This window comes from Urocitellus parryii, chromosome 11 (genome assembly GCF_045843805.1).
Source record: "Urocitellus parryii isolate mUroPar1 chromosome 11, mUroPar1.hap1, whole genome shotgun sequence".
Classification (NCBI taxonomy): domain Eukaryota; kingdom Metazoa; phylum Chordata; class Mammalia; order Rodentia; family Sciuridae; genus Urocitellus; species Urocitellus parryii.
The window spans coordinates 91,121,422-91,138,518 of NC_135541.1; the positions used below are offsets into that span (position 1 = coordinate 91,121,422).

The following is a 17,097-nucleotide window of genomic DNA, read 5'->3' on the forward strand; positions in this document are numbered from 1 at the left end:
GAAGGCTTGCCTAGTATGTGTGAGGAGGTAGGTTTGATTCTTATCACCACATAAAAATATTAAAGATAGAAAAAATATGGAGAGAGAACTAGAGAACTAGAGAATAAAGAAAATCTTTTCTAGCTACTCTTCTGACAGAGGATTAAAATTCAGAATATACAAGGAACTCAAAAAACTTAAACAAAAAAAATCTGATTAATAAATAGATAAAGGAACTAAACAGACACTCCTCAAAAGAAGAAGTATAAATAATCAACGAAATATAGAAAAATGTCATCATTAGCAGTTAGCACAATGCAAGTCAAAACTACACTGAGATTTCATCTCACTCCAGTCAGAATTGCAGCCATAAGGAATACAAACAATAAAAAATGCTGGAGAGGATGTTGAGAAAAAGGAATACTTTTACACTGTTGGTGGATTGTAAATTAGTACAGCCACTATGGAAATCAATATGGAGATTCCTTTAGACATGGGACCACCATATAGCCCAGCTATACTACTCCTCAAATTTATCCTAAAAATTAAAGTCAACATACTACGGTAATACGTGCATAGACATGTTTATAAGAGCACAGTTCACAATAGCCAAACTATGGAATGAGCCTAGGAGTCCATCAACAGATGAATGGATAAAGAAAATGTGTTATATAGATACACACACAATGGAGTTTTATTCAATCATAAAGAAAAATAAAATTATGTCATTTGCAGGAAAATAGATGGAACTTGAGAACAGGTTAAGTGAAATAATTCAAACTTGGAAGGTTAAGGGTCTTGTGTTTTCTCTTACATATGGAAGCTAGAAAGGAAATAGGAAAAGAAAGTTGCAGGAGGGATTTCATAAAAATATAAGGAAGATCAGTAGAGTAGAGGAAAGGGAACGGGGGAAAGAGGAAGAGAGAAGGGTGAATACTGGGGAATGATATTGGTCAAATTATATCATTATATTATGTACATGTATTAGTAAATCCCACCACTATGTACAACTATTACATATCAATAAAAATGTGGAAAAAAAAAGACGAAGGGAAACAGGATTTCACAGTCTCTATCCACCATAATTTTCATTATATATGGAATAAATTGTTAAAGTACTAATGATGTTTATTATGAATAAGGCCTTCCCATGATTACTGAACTGGTCATATATTTCTGTCTCTTAATATGTCTATGTGGATGATTCTTGTTGTGTTTTTTGTTTGTTTGTTTTTAATAAGGGATTGAACCCAGGGACACTTAACTTCTGAGTCCCATATCGCCAGCCCTTTTTCATTTTCTCTTTTACGATAGGGTCTTGCTAAGTTTCTTAGAGCCTCACAAAGTTGCTGAGGCTGGTCTTGAATTTGAAATCCTCCTGCTTCAGTCTCCCAAACTGTTGGGATTAAAGACATGTGCCATTGCATCCAGCTTGGACAATTCTTAATGTTTATTTGTAAAATATCTTGTGTTAGTGGCAAAATCCCAACTTGCTCATGATCTACTCTAAAAAATTTTGTATGTTGGAGAGCTGTGTTCTAATATTTTTAAAGGATTTTTGTATTGTATTAATAATATTGACTTTAATTTTAGCTTTCTTGTACTTTTCCCTCAAATTTGTTGAGGATGTTATATTAATTCATAAAATTGGTTAGTAATGGTCTATTATATGCAGAAGTTTAAATGCTGATAAAATCATATGTTCTTTTATGTTTAGTCTGAAAATCCATATGGTTTTGGATTTTGTTTCTTTTATTTTTTCTTCAATGTAGGGTAGATGTGTACATTATCATAGACTGATTTAATTGCTGACTGTGTTTTCAAGATTATATACCTTGTCTTTGAGGCCAAAATATTTCTTCCATGTGGTCTAGTATATTGGTGATGCTTTTGATTGAATATTTTATTTGCTTTATTGAGTCATTCATTTCCAGGATTTGTTTAATTCTTTTTCAGAATCTCTATCTCTTGGTGAAATGTTCTTTCACTTTCTGTATGTTCTTACTTAATTCTACATAGATACAGTCATCTGATTCTTGACAAAGGTATCAAAACCATACACTGAATAAAAGATAGACTTTTTAATGAGTGGTGTTAGAAAAATTGAATAGTCCATATGTAGAAGAATGAAACTAGACCCCTATCTCTCACCCTGCACAAAAGTCAAATCTAAATGGATCAAAGATCTAGGAATCAGACCAGAAACACCGCAATAGGTAGAAGGAAACATAGAGTCAACACTTCAGCATATGGGCATAGACACTGACTTCCTTAATAAAACTCCTAAAGTTCAAGGGCACGAAGAGACATCCTACAGAATGAGAGAAAATCTTTGCCAGCTACTCTTCCAATAGGAGGTAAATATCCAGGATACATAGAAAACTCAACACACACGCACACATAATACACACCAATCAATAAATGGGCAAATTACTTAAACAGACATTTCTCAAAAGAAGAAACAAAAATGCCTATAAATGTATGAAAAGATGTTGAACAATATTAGCAATTAGGGAAATGCAAATCAAAACTACGCTTTTTCATCTCACTCCAGTTAATATGGCAATCAGGAATATAAATAACAATAAATGCTGATAAGGATATAAGAGAAGAGATACATTCATGTACTGTTGGTGAGACTGTAATCAGTACAACCACTTTGGAAGGCAGTATGGAGATTCCTCAGAAGAGTAGGAATGGAAGCACCATATATATCATATATATATATATATATATATATATATATATATATATCCCAAGAACTAAAATCAGCATACTACAGTGATACATGTATACCAATGTTTATAGCAGCCAATTCACAATAGCCAAGTTATGGAACTAACCTAGATGCCCGTCAACGGATGACTGGATAAAGAAAATATGGTGCCATACATACATATGTACATATATATATATACACACACACACATACATATACATGCACAATGGAGTTTTATTCAGTCATTAAGGAGAATAAAACTATGTCATTTTCTGGTAAATGGTTTGAAACTGGACGACATCATGCTATGTGAAATAAACCAGACTCAAATTTTAAAAAAGGGGGATCTTATCACAGTAAATTCCACTCATGTATAAGTATGATACACCAATTTAAAAACAAACAAAAAAAATAAAGAGAAGGAAAACCAGTACAATTGAAGAGGGGAACCAGGGAGAGGAAAGAGAGAAGAAAAATACTTATAAAATTTTTCTTTTTTTAAATCCACAAGGAGGGGCTGGGGTTGTGGCTCAGTGGTAGAGCGCTTGCCTAGCATGCGTGAGGAACTGGGTTCGATCCCCAGCACCCCATTAAAATAAACAAATAAAATAAAGGGCATTCTATTCATCTACAACTACAAAAAAAAATTAAATAAATTTTAAAAACACAAGGATTTAATGACAGGATTAAAGGTATTTTTAAAGAAATCACAAGTAAATATAGTGCAAAATAGTATATTAAAACTATTGAAAATGTTAACAAAAATGATATTTTCCTGAAAAAAAAAAAGAAATAAAAACGGGCCAAAGAAAGGTGCATGCATTACTGCACATATGGTGTGACGCTACATCGTGTAAAACAAGAGAAACGAAAAGTTGTTCAGCAATTCTGTACAATGAATCAAAATGCATTCTGCTGTCATATGTACCTAATTAGAATAAATAAATACATAAATTTAAAAAAAAAAACAATATGAATCGAAGTAATCCAGTGATTACTGAACTGGTCATATATTTCTGTCTCGTAATAGACCCAAGAAAAAAGTTTTCAATTCTTAGTCAATAATTAATAAATAAAGAGGTAATTTTTAAGGTTTATCTTTCAAATAGCCTCAGTACCTATAGTATGATTACATTTAAATTTACATTTGTTAGGAACTAATTCTGTCTTTGATATTACTCTAAATTATATATGTGCATTATCTCTTTAATTTTCATAATAATTTTATGATAGGAACTATTATTTTCAAAGTTTTGCAGAAAAAATTTCTGAGGCTTAGTGAGAACTCATAAAGCTGGTATATGCTTAGGAAACTTTGCAGGACAAATAAAGCAATTTCATTTGCAATTTAATTTCAAGGAGAAGAAAAAGAAAGAGATGGAGAGGAAAACCTATAGATTAAAAGAGATTTAAAGAATATTAATTAAAGAGTGGACTTTATTTGAATTCTGATTGAAATGATGAAGCATAAAATAAATATAAGACAATCGGCATATTTGACACTTAATCGGTATTGACATTAAGAAATATCTATAAATTTTTAAATGTGATAAAAGTATCATGTTTTTAAAAAGTGCTTATCTTTTAGAGATACACATTGAAATACTTGCAGATGAAATTTTCTGGGCTTTGTTTCAAAATTAATGGAAAAGACATCATAGTGGCGCATGCCTGCAATCCCAGTGACTTGGGAGGCTGAGGTAAGAGTATCACAAGTTCACAGCCAGCCTCAGCAACTGAGTGAGACACTATGCAACTCAGCAAGTCCCTGTCTTGAAAAAAAAATAAAAATAAAAAGGGTTGGGGATGTGGCTCAGTGTTTAAGCACCACTGGGTTCAATCCCTGGTATCATAAATTAATTAATTACTTGATTAATTTAAAAAATAAAAAAATAATGGAAAAGAAAAGTGACTGAAGGGAATGATATGAAACAAGATTACCCATGAGTTGACAATTGTTGAAGCTGACTAGTGGATATTTTGATTGATATAATTATATTTGTATATGGTTCACATTTTCAATAATGAAAAGTTTTCTTAAAGATCTATACAAGGCTGGGGCTGTAGCTCAGTGGTAGAATGCTTGCCTAGCATGCATGAGGCACTGGATTAGATCCTCAGGACCACATAAAAATAAAAAAAAGGCATTCTGTCCACCTACAATTACAATTTTTTTTTAAAAAAAATATATATACAGCTATAATAATTAAAATGCTATGACTTTGGCATATGGAGAAATGGAGGAATTGAAGAAACAGAAAAAAAATAGCTTAGAAAGAGATGCAAGCATTTGTGCTACATGATAAAGGACAAACTAATGATTAATATTAGAAAAATGATTGTATCATATAAGTTGTTGGGAAGACTACATGGCTTTTTTTTTCCAGGAAAAAATCAACCTAGATATACCATTCACCAAAAAGTAGGTATAAGCGTATTAAATAATTAGAAAATTCAAACAAATGTTTATCTAAAATCTGAATAAGAAATAACTATCCAAGTACAAAAGCAATAAAAGAAAGCGTAAAAGAAGAGAGACAGATTTGAACACACAAAAATTCATAATGTCACCATAACAAAGATTATTGTAAAATATATGCACAAAAAAACCCAAAAAATACATACAGCAATATGGCTGTTAAAGGGAAAAACATTCTTAATATATTAAGCACTTGATCCAAATAGAAAGTAAAAATATAAAGCCATTATAAAACATTGTATTCTATATAAATTTTTTTAAAAAATCAATATTGCTGGCATATGACTCAGTGGTTACGCACATGTTTAGCATGTGGAAAGCACTGGATTCAAGCCCAAGTACCCACACCAAAAAAAAAAAAAAAAAAATCAATCTCACATGTAATCAAGGAAGTAACAAATGAAAATGTTAATAAGATAGCGGTTTAATATATCAAATTGTCAAAATAATACTAATTCTGATAAGACTACAGTGAAACAAGAAATCACATTCAGTGCTAGTGAAAGTATAAATAATTTATCCAAAATCCATTTGGCAATATAGTATTCACCATTAAAAAAAGTTTATGCCCTTTGACTCAGTTAATTCCAAACCTAACTTTATCATAAGCAAATAATCTGAAATGCCAGCAAAAATTTATGTATAAAGATAACACTTATAGCATTAACTATAATAGTGAAAAACTTTAAGTAACATAAATACCAACCACAGAAAACTGGTTGAGTCACATTCACTTGATGCAGTTATTAAAATTTTATGTTCTAGCAAATATTTACCAATACTACACTGTACATTGTTCCATACTATATATAGGAAAATACCAGAAAGCAATCACCTAAATATTCACAAGATAAAAATCAACTAAATCTATGTAAATATTATGGATAATTTTCAATAAAGTGAAAAATGCTCATTTTAAAAATGGAATATGAAATATAAAATACGTACAAATGAATGCAAAGAAAGATGGTAGCCATATTTGCAATCGAGCTATGTATAGATCAAGTATCCATCCAAATGATCTGAAAGTCCAGTGGCCAAGGAAAAGGCAGAGGGAGGGAAAGCAGTTATTCATGTTAGGAATAGGAAAGGAGCCTAGAATCCAGAAGGTGAAATAGTCAAGACAGATACAAGACTATTGCTGAACAACTGCCTGATACCAGAGCACTCCTGGTAGACTGTTTTCTGAAAGGTCTCTGTGGGGGTAAGTGTGAATCTGTATCTGTTTGAAGAAAGAGGGAATGATAGTAGATAAGACCAAAAAAGAAGAAAAAGAACCACATTAATATTACAGGTGGTCTCTGATAGATAGAGAAAGCAAACTTTAAATAAAAGTATTGAACTTTGTACTGAGAAAAGAGAATTATTTTTAGCAAAACAGTTCAACAGGCTTTCTAGTATAGCCAAGTAAATCAGCACAGCTCAAGATAGGAATGAATCAGACCAGGTGCCCCATAAAATAAACAAATAGACTGAACTAGACTCACAAAACTGGCTTTTTGAGGCTGCAGACTCAGGGATGTGGGCCTGGTGAATTGGGGGTGTGCTGATGGAGGGCTACAGACCAGCTTCCTTTTTAATCAATAGAATAATTTCTTAATGCCCTTGAGGTGATATTGTTTCAGGCCAAAGCAACATGAGAGCCACAGATCCCTCAGGTCCAATCACCTAACAGACAAGGGAAGATTAGCTTATTTTTCTTATTGAATTATCTCAAACAGGATTCTAACAGTTTACTTTGGAGTCAGCCAGAAAGGAATGAGTTTAAGTATGTTTTGCTCAACCTTTTCAGAGAAAGATAGAAACAAATATTTTTGTAAAAATTGCTGCCTACTGCTTTCTTCATCCCACAAGATAGAGACCATATTGATTTTTTCCCACCACATTGAAGTTCTTTCTATATCACAGTGTTTTAAAACATATCTTTGACACACTGCACATTCAGGAGCTGGAGGAGGAGGTGGGCAGGTTGTTTACTCTTAGTAGCTTTTTAAGAGATTTGTGGTATTATGATTTGGGAATTTTAGAATCTCTGCAATAATTGCATACAGTAGCTCTTCTGCAATCATATCAGCGATTTCCCTTGAAGAGGACCATACATGCCATGCCTTTTCTCCCTTATGGAATGATTTTTCTAGTTTTTAATGCTTAATAATAAGTATCCTTCGTAAGTGCAGGGAAATATCGCACCTTAGATTTTCTGATCCATAGAGAGTGCAGTTGGATTACCCAGGAAAGGCCTCCACACCCACCTTCACCACCCAAAAACTTGTCTTTGGAAGTAAGTGAATAATGTTAACTTTATCAACAGCTGACTCAAAAATATAGATTATATAATTATACCTAATATTAAGAGCTAAAGTAGAGAGAATGGTAACATCATAGAGCTTCAAAGTAAAACTAAAATTGTATAAAAAGGAACCATAGTGGAAGGAGTCTTATTTAGAAACATAATCTCACTTTCTGTGCCCAGCCAGATTTAAAACTACAATTAAATAAATGTAGGCATTCAATGTTTAATAGGGAGTTCTGCCAGCAATTAGTCAGACACCTAAAAGTCTACCACTAAGGGAATATTTATTTTAACTAAAAGGCTATGTATCCATAACATCTAAAAATGAGTCCTCAGTCTCCTATGAAATGTCAGCAGCTCTCTTGAAATGAGTATTCATAGTGAGCCAACTGTCTTTTCTCCATTGATTTATTAACCACCTACACAAGTGAATCATATACCCTAATTATAATCAAGGACAATAACTTTATATCAATGAACCTACTATAATATATAAAATGTTTCTAGAAATGTCTAAAGAGAAGTTTCATTTTCTTCTTGAAAAACCTGAACACATAAGTAACTATAAATATCTCAGAAGCATTATCCCCAAGTTCAAAAATTCTAACCTAATTATTAACAATTCTGAGTTAAGGTGAACAAAGCATTAATATTCATAGTTTTCCTTTTGACTGTTATAATCTTCAAAAGAAAAATGATGTGCAATGATGTTTTCCTAATTTTTCAAGTAATTTTCTAGAAATATTCATTCAATAAGGATTTAAGTCAGGGGCTCTTGCAGATAATAGAGACAAAATCATAAACAAAATAAGCATAAGAAGAAATTCTGGCACTCTTGGAACATACAGTCAGCAGAGGTAAGGTGGGTGTCGTTTATGCAATTGATTGCAAGATATACTTTTTCCAGAGTAAATTTGCTACTTAAAGTGCAAGTCAAAAATACAAAAGGATCATTGCAAGAATCAAAAGGGTAGTGATTGCCAGATTCTTGCAACATGGAGTCAGTGTTGTGGGAACAAATAGCATCAGCACTCTCAAGTTAGGTATTCTTAATGTTATGTAAATGAGTTCTTTCAACTTGGATTTTTATTCCCTAAAATCCCTCCTAAACATGTGGGAGCCTGTACTGGATCTGAAATGGCAGAATTTCTGTGTTAAAAACAGGTACATATTTAGGGGTTTAGAAGATGGTCCAAAAAGCTCTTTTAGAAAGCCTGAGTCAATTTACCATTCTGAGGCAACAGTGTGTGATACCCATTTCACCAACAGATTCACCATGTGATACCCATTTCACCAACAGATTCACCATCACCAGCCCTGGGTGTTTTTACTAGACCATTTTTCAGTGTAATAGTTGAAAACAATATCATATGGTTATCATCATTTGCATATAACACACAGTTGTTGTAAATAAACTTTCGATATTGGACAAATCAGACAAAAGTTGAATTAGCTTTGAATATTTCTAATGTGAACTTCTTCATCACTGTCTTAGATTTTATAAGCTTGTGTTTGTGGAAGTGCAACTCCTTCAGTGTGTCCTCTTTTGTTCATGATAGAAAAAAACCCTTAAACATAAAAGCATGTGATGCCTGAGTTTCTAAACCACCCAGTCTTGTTCCATTTGTCCTCTAGCCTATCTTGGCAACTAAAGTCACTAGAACTTATTTGGTTGCAAATGATAGAAAATAAATTCAATTTATTTTGTGTAAGGGCAAAGAGAATGTATTGGCTTGAATAACTAGAAGTCAACGAATATATCTGGCATTGCCAGTTCCAGAAGCCATGACAAGGTCCATCCACTCTTCATTCTCTCCCTCCCATTTCCTCTCCTCTTTGCCCCCTTACCTCTCTCTTTCTTTCCTTCATTTGTCTTTGCCGTTCTTCATGTTTTCCAAGCAGCCTTCCCTGTTAGCTTCTAAGGAGAACACTGGGCTGATTTAGGTGTCTGGTCATACCTGAACCAATGAATTAAACATCTTCTCAAACCTATGGGTATGGTGTAGAAGTCATGGATTAGGAAAGGGGTATTACATGCTGATTAACAGCCTTCCTTGGACTATGCGGTGGGGAAAGAGTTTGCCCAAGGAAACAAAGGAGGTCAAGAAAGCTTTGTTGGACAAACAAAAACTATTGTTACCACTGTTCACTATAGTTACCAACCTTGTCTTCTTACAGCCTGTCAATTACAGGAACCTCAAACCATACCACCCTGTTTCCCCTGGCTTTTGGCCTTTGTTTTCTGGCTGTCACATGTTTATATGTCCTACTCAGTTTGGGCTGTCCACAGAGGCCGATCATCAGGTAGCACCCTTTCCAGATCAAATTTCTCAGTTTTATGACCAATGCCTCATCAAATACCTTCAGGAATCTTGAGGTAGCAATATGAGAGAATGTCACCAGAGAGGACTGGGTCTGTCCAGGGCTATGAGGTTCCTAATTTAGCTGCGGGAGCCAGGTAGGGTGAGGGAAGAGGGGAGTGAATAGAAGGGAGAGGGAATGGAAAGAAATCAGTGGAATGTGAGCTTCCCTGCAGGTGGCTTGGCTTGCCTCTCCTGGACAGACCCACCCCAGCAGGAGACAGCCATGCCCTCTGCTCCCCACTGAATCTGCCTGAGAGTCAGTTTTCAGTTCTCACTGCTGCCCTGAGACATAATCCTTCTCCAGAACTCCAGCACAGCCAAACTGGCTGGGCAGGTCATGGTGGGCAGGTTTCAGTCATCTAATTACAAGAAACAGATGGAACTGGTCCTTGAAAAGAAATTTTATTTTGTCATTTAGCAGAATATTTACTACCATTTAAGTGTTTACTGCATTAGCTTGCTTTTATCTCATTTCTATCTTGTCTGTTCTTTTTTTTTTTTTTCTCTCTCTCTCTCTTTCCCCTTATAATTCTTGTTCTTTTATAAAAGGGACAAGAAAGAAGCATCATCCTGTGTAAGGCCATACCCCAAAGGATGGGATCTTAATCTCCCTTCTCTGGTTTCCTCTTTTCTTGGTAGCCACACATCCCCTACCCATTGGACTCACCTAGCCAGATTCTGCAGTGGGTGTTTTAGCACCTTTCAAAGTCAGTCCCTCAACAAAGAGCAATAGTGTATCTACCAGGTGCCAGGGCTGGTTCAGGTGTATACTTAACTCAGTGTACACCTGACTCCCCCTGCAGTCACAGAGTCACCTTTTGACCTGAAAGACCCACCTTTGGGGGAGTTCAAGGATCATATTTTTTTATCTTAAAATGTGCAAACTGAGATACAGAGAGGCTAAAGGACTTATCTAAAATTCACAAAACTAGTAGAGAGTATTTGCACCAGGGATTTCTGTAAATCCCCTGCTCTTTCTTTCCTTTCAACAATGTAGTCTCTTTAAATGTGCAAATGTATTGGGGGCAGATTGCATTTGACAGAGGCCAAAGTTTTGAATCCCTGTTTCTCTCCAGGTGTTTGTTCTGCCTGCTATTCTGACAGTGGATGAGCCCATCCCCCTATCTGGGGGTGGAAACTGAAAGCAGCTCTTAAGCATCTCTTAAGAGTCCAAGGGTTTTCTCTAGAAATAAAATAATCCATAGTGACTTCCTAAAATTACCCTCTAAGTAACACATTAATGCATGAGCCAAGGAAACAATTTAAAGAATTAATGTGTAAAAAACTTAGATTAAGGTCAACAGAAAGAGCACTGCATTAGGAATGAATAGATGTAGGTTTAATTCTTAGTTCTACTATTGATAAGCTCTGTTTGGCAATTTATTTACAAACCTCAAGTCCCCCACTGCAAAAAGAATTTAAATTAGATTCTAATATTCCTTCTAGTTCTAAAGTTCTATGATCCATATATATACTTTATGTAACATAATTTATCTTTCATTTCCTTTTTTTTTTTTTTTTTTTGCCTCTAAGGAGAAACTATTACCAGCTTTTCACTGATGGTACTGGGATGTTGCAAAACCCTGGTGCTGAAGGTACCATTTTCTTCAGCTGGAGCCTGTTGGGCCCAGCACAGAATCTCATTGTGAAAGAACCTGAACTGCAAATCCAGGTGGGTCTCCATCCTTTCTGGATTAGTCAGGACTGTCCTGAGACACAGAACTAGTAAGATATACAGACAGTCCTGAATTTATGATGGTTTAGCCTACATTTTTTTTTCAACTTCACAATGGGGCATGAGCATTCCCACACAACCACTCCGTTTTTCACTTTCAGTATGATATTCAAGAAATTACAAGAGATACTCAACACTTTACTAAACAATACGTTCGTATGGATGATTTTTTTTTTTTTCTAAATTGTAATGTAAGTGTTCTGAGCCTGGTTAAGGTGGTCGGGACTAAATGAGATGATGTTAGGTAGGGTAGGTGTATTAAATACATTTTTAACCTGTGACATTTTCTACTTATGATGGGTTTATTGGGATGCACCCCATCATAAATTGAGGAGCATCTGCATATACATATATGAGGGGATTTATTATGGAAATTGGGTTTTGGGATCATGTGGTCCCACAATATGCTGTCTGCAAATTGGAGAGCCAGAAAAACCATAATTTGGTCCAAGTTCTATGGCCTAAGAACCAAGGGAGCCAGTGTTGTTATTCCCAGTGCAGGGCCCACAGCACAAGAATCAGGAGGCTGTTGGTGTAAGTCCCAGAGTCTGAAGGAACAAGAATCAGAAGCTCAGATGTCCAAGGAGTAAAGTTAAAAGTCCTAGCTCAATAAGACAGAGAGGACTTTATCTTTTTAACTGCCCAGGCACTCAGTGAGCTGGATACCTACAACCCCCCATTGCTGAGGACCATCTTTACTCAGCTTACTGATTCAAAGGCTAATCTCTTCTAGAACCACCTTCACTGACACACAGAAATCATGTTATACCAGCTATCAGGGCATATCCTTTTGCCCAGTCAATTTGACACAAATTAATCACACCTTTCTTCCATTGTCACCTCAGCCCAAACACCCTGTCAGCTTTCTGCTCCTCCCAGGAAGGCAGGGGCTCTGGAACCAGATACACAAGATTAATAAATATATAATGGGAAGAAGTGGGCCCTTCACCTAATTCCTCTGCACTTCCTTGTCTCCCTGAGGCATTTGTGGAAAGATTAGAGAGAATCTTGAAGAAACCCATGGTGGTACGGGAGATGCCTAATAAGTGGGAATGTTTTCTTTCCATACAAAAGGACTCTAATCCCCTGGTTTAGTGGGTCTTTTCATGTACTCTCGCCTAAAAACAGTATTATTTAATTAGAAGCTAGACATTTTAGAGCTACCCATTCTCATCTGATAATTCTATATACTGTGGTCTGACTATTTCTTGTTCCCCAGTTAATGAAGGCTGGTGGGACCTCTAAGGGTTGAGGCCTGGTAAGAGGTGATTGGGTTGTGACTGCACTCATGAAGGGATTAAGGCTGGTCTCAGGGAGTAAGTTTGATCTTGCAGGGTTAGTTCCTGTGGGAGTGGATTGTTATAGAAGAGTGAGCCTTTCTCAGTCTCTTGCTTCCTTAACTTGCCATGTGACCTCTCTCTTCACATGTACCTGTTCCCCTTTCTACTTCTCTGCCATATTATGATGCAGTCAAAAGGGCTCTCAGATGTTGGTATCATACTGCTTGGACTTTCCAGTCTCCAGAATCATGAGTCTAATAAGCCTCTTTTCTTTATAAGCTATGAGATGTTAGGGATTTTTTTTTATAGCAATGCAAAACAAACTCAGATATCACGTAAACTTGCATTACACTTTAAACATAATATAAAACAGTTAAATTGCTCTAGAACACACTAGTTGTATCCAAATGTAAATGTACTTGTGTTTATCAAATATATATGCAACTGAAAAAAGTAAGTTATCATTTGTAAAATTTACTTTTTTGGCGATCAGAAAGATGAATTAATTATAGGTATGAAAATACATTTGCCAGTAGATAGATGGAGTTGGAGAATATGAGCTAAGTAAGATAAGCCAGTCCCACAAAAACCAAAGGCCAAATGTTTTCTCTAATATGCGAATGCTAATTCACAATAAAATGGGGGGGGGGCACCAGGGAAGAATAGTGTTACCTTATATTAGGTAGAGAGAAGTGATGGGAGGGGAAGGGAAGGATGTGGGGATAGGAAAGATAATGGAATGAAACAGACATTATTATTGTATGTGTATATGTGATTACATGACCAATATGATTCTGCAACATGTACAATCAGAAATATGAAATATCCCATCTATGTATGATATGTCGAAGTGCATAAATGCATTCTACTGTCATATATAACTAATTAAAACAAATTTTTAAAATTTAAAATAAAATACTGAGGTGTGAGAGATGGCTGACCCAGGGTCATAGGAGTCAGTGTTCAAAGCTCTGAATCAGACCACCTTATTCATATCTGCTGCCCATTTCTCCCAAATCCATTGATTTCTCATCCATCAAATACCTTTCATAGGAATTCAGTATTACAAAATGGGGCACATAGACCCTTCCTTCCATTAGCAGGCCAAAATGGATGGGTCCTATGGCCAGTCCCTTCAGGACACTGCCCTCCATATGTGAAGGTGAGAGTGGGCTAATCCAAGAAACCAAGCATGAGGAGGTAGATGGTACTGAGGGCTTCTCTTCCTGTCCAGTTACTTGAGAGCAGTTCAGCTTGTCCTTGGGCAACTCAGAGTCCTAATACAGGCTGTTTCTTTGCCTGGAAGGCCTGCCCTTCCTCCAACCTATATGCTCCAACTTAACCTCCAGGTCTCAAGTTACATATCATTGTCTTTTGGAAGACTGCCCTGATTCCTTAAGTCTGGGTCAGATCCTGTGGGATCCTCTAATACCCTGGTTTACACCTGTTGTGGTGCATAGTACTCTCTATTACACCTTCCTTTTACCTGGATAGACCAGCAGTGTCCAACTGAAATTTTTGCAATGAATGAAATGTCATATATCTGCTGTCCAAAGTGGTAGCTACCCAGACACACGCTGGTTAATGGAATACTTGAAATGTGGTTACAACAACTGAGAAAATAAATTTTAATAGGTTTGATCTTGATTAAATATAAATATCCACATATGGCTAGTGACCATGATAGTCTAGACCTTATGTCTCTGTAGCACAAGGGCTGTTTTGTTCATCTTTGAATTCTTGATACTATGTTAGGTGCTGGGCAAATGTTTGTGGGATGAATGAATTTAGCAGAAATCCCTGTTTTGTTGTTTCACCAAAAAGCACTTTTTTCAGTTGGCTCTTTGGGGTAGGCAGAAAGGGAGGTAATATCTTGATTGACAGGGAGAAAGCTTTTAAAAGGTAAATGTGATTTTCATCCAGAGTAAATTCTGGGTGGATAGGGGTGCCCTTGATGCCTCTCTTCTTCTCTCAGTGTCCTTTTCCCTTCTTCCAGGATGTCTTACCCTGAGCTCTCGCAGGGCCAGTTCCCTGCTTCCTGCCTACACAAGCCTACATCACAGGATGCACCCACCATCAGGGAGATCCTTTGACTGCAACTAGCAGAAACCAACTCAGCCTCATTTATATAAAAATGAAATCAACTGGAAGGATGAGGGGTAATTAACACAAATGAAGAAAAATTTGAACTTCAGAACAGACAGAAACTACAGTACCTCTGGGAATCTTGGTGGCAGGACCTACTAAGAAGCTGAAGCTGCCCTTGTGTACGGTATCCAACTATATTGTTTTTTGTTTTGTTTGCTTGTTTGTTTATGTTTACATCTCTTCCAGAATCCAGATCTAGGAAAAAGAAGGCTGTACAGCGGAAGGTAAGCACTTTGACTCTCAATAGACATAAATCTAAGGAGAGGCAGTGGTTTTCTCATAACAAAATCAGAGTGCTCTAACTAGATACTGACTGGCAAAAATGATACAAGTTCATGATGATCTCCACTGAGATTAGAGCTCCATGGTAACATGCTTCCAGATCTTTCTTTTTCTTTTCAATATTTTGTTGTTGTTCAGATGAGATCTCACCATGTTGCCTAGGCTGGCCTTAAATTCCTGGGCTAAAATGATCCTCCTCTCTCAGCCTCCCAAACTTCTTAGTCCTGTTCCATCTTTATCTTACCCCCTAACCTGGTTCACCCAAGAAAAAGACATAAAGGTCCAATACTCTCATAGTTCATGATATAAGAAAACATGCCTCTCAAGCCTTTAATGAGCTTAATTTTTTTTCTAGATCACTTATGGTTAAAAAATTAATCAAGGTCCTAGCCACACCAAGATTATTTCTATTAAAGGAAGGATCTTAAAACTCAGGAATTGATAGAAGAATTTCAGTCACTGTGTAGGGCAAGGGGGGAAAAGATTGGCAGGCAGAAGTGCTCTTAGACCAGTCCTTCAATCTAAGTACTTGGCCTACAAGTAAGTTGTCCCCCCACTCCAACCCCCGCCCCTGATCTCACTTTCTTCATCTCATTCTAAGGGGAAACATCATGTGACTATTTCTGCAAGGATAATAACTACAAATATAAACTATTGTATATACATATACATATGTCATACAGCATATAACTCATAGATAAAAGAGTCTACATTTGTAGGCTGGGGTTGTGGCTCACTAGTAGAGTGATTGTCTACCATGTGTGAGGCACAGGGTTCAATCCTCAGGACCATATAAAAATAAAAAATTTAAATAAAGATATTGTGTTAATCTATAACTAAAAATATTTTTAAAAAGAGTCTATGCTTGTATTCAGATACCTATAACCTGATGCTGAAAATGAGTGGTTGGCTTTAGGTATCATCATGAGGAGAGAGGGCTGAGCAGTGTTAAGGAAAATTCAAAAACAAAGTGACATAGGAAAGACCAGAACAACCCTGCCAAGTCACTGTTTATTTGACTGAAACGCCTGAGATCTCAAACTCTGGAGCCCTCAAAAATGGGGAAAGAATGCTCCAAATAAATAGTGCCTTGAGCCAAAAAATTATTCTTGTAGCAGTCCCCACCCAGGGCTCTGCCCAAAGGAGTGGGATCATTTCCCCTTAGAAAATGGTTCTTCACGCTGTGACTGAGGCGATGGCTGACAATTAACAACTAATCTAGTTGCTGGATTCACTGTCCAGCAGAGAAGGAAAGGCCAGCAGATGCCAATGATAAAAACTCATCACACCATCAGATTTGTTCACACATTCCCTGAAAATAAACAAAGCCCAGCTGTTTGGTGTCTGGCTGGGTGACTGCATCTATCTCGCCCACCCACAATTGTCCCAGCTGTCAGTTAGAGCCAGTGAGTCATCGCTGCCAAGGGATAGGAGTCCTGCTAAGCCAAACCCAAGGGTCATCCAGGGAATGCTTATCAGTCTTTCTCACACCACAAATGTTCTACTTGGCTTCCTCCGTCTGGCGTTTCAGCACCTGAAAAGTTTCAAATGTGGGATGCAATTAGCATTTAGCTTCTGAGAATTCTGACAGTCTTTGGAGGCTTCTAAATCTCACAGCACTGCAGGGAAATCATCGTGATGCCCAGTGGTCAGTGCACACTGTCAGCAGGGGCCTACTAGGAAAATACCTGTGTGGTAGGAATGATACAAATGATATGGTATCCAGAATTAAAATGTGCAGGGAAAGAAAAATAAATAACAGAGCAAATGAAACATAAATGCCTCTATAGGCTATGGAAGCTTCAATGACAGAGGCAGA

General features: G+C 36.4%; 1 non-coding gene across 1 annotated transcript; it reads left to right on the forward strand.

Moving 5' to 3' along the window:
• Positions 1–3,216: 3,216 nt before the first annotated feature.
• Trnaa-agc (transfer RNA alanine (anticodon AGC)) lies at positions 3,217–3,289 on the forward strand. Its single transcript has one exon. It is a non-coding gene; the product is annotated as a tRNA-Ala (tRNA).
• Positions 3,290–17,097: the final 13,808 nt, after the last annotated feature.